At 36.5% G+C, this 3,088-nt stretch overlaps 1 pseudogene; it reads left to right on the forward strand.

The window, feature by feature from the left end:
• The first annotated feature begins 521 nt into the window (after positions 1–521).
• On the forward strand, positions 522–2,509 carry LOC126555007 (uncharacterized; annotated as a pseudogene).
• Positions 2,510–3,088: the final 579 nt, after the last annotated feature.

Genomic DNA, 3,088 nt, shown 5'->3' on the forward strand with positions numbered 1-3,088 from the left:
CTCAAGTGTGGGTCGGCTTTTACAATAATATATATTTTGTTTTCGGAATGGCAACGTTGCATTTAAAATTATGCGGAATCGTGTATATGTATATAAAATTTGCGGAGTCGTGTATGTATATCAGTGGCTATTAAAATCAACACGATTCCGCAAAATTTGCGGAATCGTTCTCCACCGACATTGATACCCAAAATAATAAAAAAGCTATAGCGATGTACACAATTATCATGGTAAATACCCAATTAATATTTTACCTAGCCCTGGTTTAATTTGTCTTAATCACCGCGAATGCTAAGACACTTGCTCCGTTGTCGACCGATGTACAATCAGTCTGTTCTATAGACTTCTATAGCGTTTACTTTGCCTTTGCTCTCTCCGTGTTTTCACAGTCCTTACACAACAGTATTATCAATTTTTCTCAGTGTAATTTTTTTCAAGTGGTTAAACACTTTATTTTCATCCGTTTTATCTTAAACATTTACATCATGTTTAATTGCGATCAGTGTCAGTCAAATTTTAACATGAAACATAATTTGGTGGCACACCAAAAAACACACACCGGTGTACGTTTCTCGTGCACTATTTGCCCAACGACATTTAAATACAAGACCAACCTCAACAAACATTTGAAGAACGCTCTCGGTATGTAATAAAAGTTTAAACTGTATCTTATTTATTCAATATTAATTTGTAGCTATTATTTTTTCTAAGGTATCATTAACGTTCAGGCTCACTTGAGACCATTCCTTGCTGTACCGATCATCGATCGGCAAACACGACCAAGCGTGATACAGTTCGCGCCTCCTACCACCACGAAGATTCAAATAGCGCCTCAAATTTTTGTACCGGATGTCCCGGCTGGCGGTTCGTACGTGTTAACTGAAGATGATATTTGTATGTTCGCAATGGATGCATATGAAATGCAAGACGCCGATACAGGTTAGTTTTATTTATTAGCGCTGAATTTATTAGATTTTTAAAAGACCCACTGATTTTTCCTCCGTAGATTATTTTTTTTGAGAAATATCGTAAGATTTAAAATAAATTTTTAAAATTACATGTCATTAAATTAGTTTTATTAAATTATAAGTCCGATAGTTATATTCATCACTTGTAATAATTTTTTAAATAAATACATCAGTAGATTTTATTTATCAGACGCGATGTTAATTAGCAATTTAATAGATTCAACATTAAATTTAAAGCAATAGATATTAATTAGATCTTTTTTTTTTTTTTTTGTTAAAGAATCTTACACTACTGGTAAAAATGGTAAACGCGTTTCGACGGCCAATATCGTGTCGGTTGCTAGGGCGAAGAAGGCGCGTATAGATCTCGTTAAATCCCCTGGGTTTAATGAAATTTCGTCGTCCGCAAATAGGAAAATAGTTTGGTACTACGCTAAAAATATTAATAATGAAATAATTTATTCTGACTTTCTCCGTCCACTTATACCTGAGCTAATAAATTTATTGAAAACACACGTACAACACCATGCGATTAAATTTAATTTGAAACTTGAGGCGACCTATAACCGGCCGAACGTAGCAAATTCGTCGGAGAATAGAGCGTTCAAGACAATGGCGGTTGAAATTTTTTCTGATAGTGATATTAGAACGATTGTAGAGATAGCGTATATGAAGTTGATGAAAGAGAAAGATGAGTACAGCGGGAGAGGTAGCGGTTTTACTTTGGAGTCGATCGATCGGCTGTTGCTGGCGGTATACAAATATACTCCGATTGGCGGATCATCGTATATAGAGTTACCGGCGTATATCGACAGGAAGCGGGCGACTATCAACCCACAGAACGTAGACCGGTATTGTTTCTAGTGAGCGATTCTCGCGAGGCATGTGACGAAGCCACCGGTATATTGTGTCGGAGAAAAATTACAGGCAACATGAAGATAAATATAATTTTGATGGCATCACCTTCCCTACACCTCTCTCATGATATACCGAAATTTGAAAAAAATAATATTAACATGTCAATAAATGTATACGGTCTAGATAAAAAGTTCCAACCGCCTCGTAAGTACCCGACATATGAGGTTTATCCACTGCGAGTAGCCGACGAAGAGAAGACCGATCATTTTGACCTGTTGCTAGTAACGGACGGTGACAACTCGCATTATATGTTCATTTCAAATTTTTCCCGGCTCATACGTAAACAAAAAACCGGACATGATGGGCGTGTCGTGTTTTGTAATAGGTGTTTTACCAGTTTTGACAACCAAAATTTAAAATACAAGCTGAGCGGGCAGGAGGCCCTGGACCAACATGATTTGCGGGGCGCACAAGCCGATTCTACCGGGGATGCCGAAGGAGGGGGAGTGCCTACAATTTGAAGCGTGGAAGAAGACTCAAAGACATCCCATAGTAATTTATGCAGATTTTGAGACAATATTACTGACAAAGACAAAGGACACAACACGAGGATAATACATAAGCACTAAGCAATGAGTTATGGACCCGCCGACCGCCAACACTCATCATTTACTCTCACCTAGGCCTCGAGCTGCATACACGAAATCGAGTGGGGGAACAGGCCGATGCGACGACGACGACGATGACGGCTAGCTTGATTCTGAATTTAATATAAATTTGCTTTAAAAATGTTGCACTTTTTCATGTATAACTTAATTTCTAAACGTTTTGATGATTTTTACAAAAGCACATTCACAGAATATTTCTGATTTTTTGATGTTTACTAGGAGTTAATTGATGCATTAAAAAAATAGTTATGTTTGTGGACAAATATACCTGTATTTTACACAGTTTAAATGGGCAACTCCTGCTTCGATATACTATACACACCGTCGTATAACTATTTTTTTTTTTTTTTACTTAGCTCGCGCCACGACCGTGGCTCTGGATATATATATTCATTAATCTTATTCATCCATCAAGTGATATCATTAAAAGTCGTTCTCAAATCTCAATGTCGTTTAGTTTTAGATTTAACGTAAGTATGCGATATAGCTGTAGAAATTAAGTATTAAATCGACATGTTAATATTTGTTAAAATCAAAATCGATTGTAATTATTTTAACGGATGAGGTTAATTTTTCAATATTACCGTGTTACTA

Source organism: Aphis gossypii, unplaced genomic scaffold (genome assembly GCF_020184175.1).
Source record: "Aphis gossypii isolate Hap1 unplaced genomic scaffold, ASM2018417v2 Contig00677, whole genome shotgun sequence".
Lineage (NCBI taxonomy): Eukaryota > Metazoa > Arthropoda > Insecta > Hemiptera > Aphididae > Aphis > Aphis gossypii.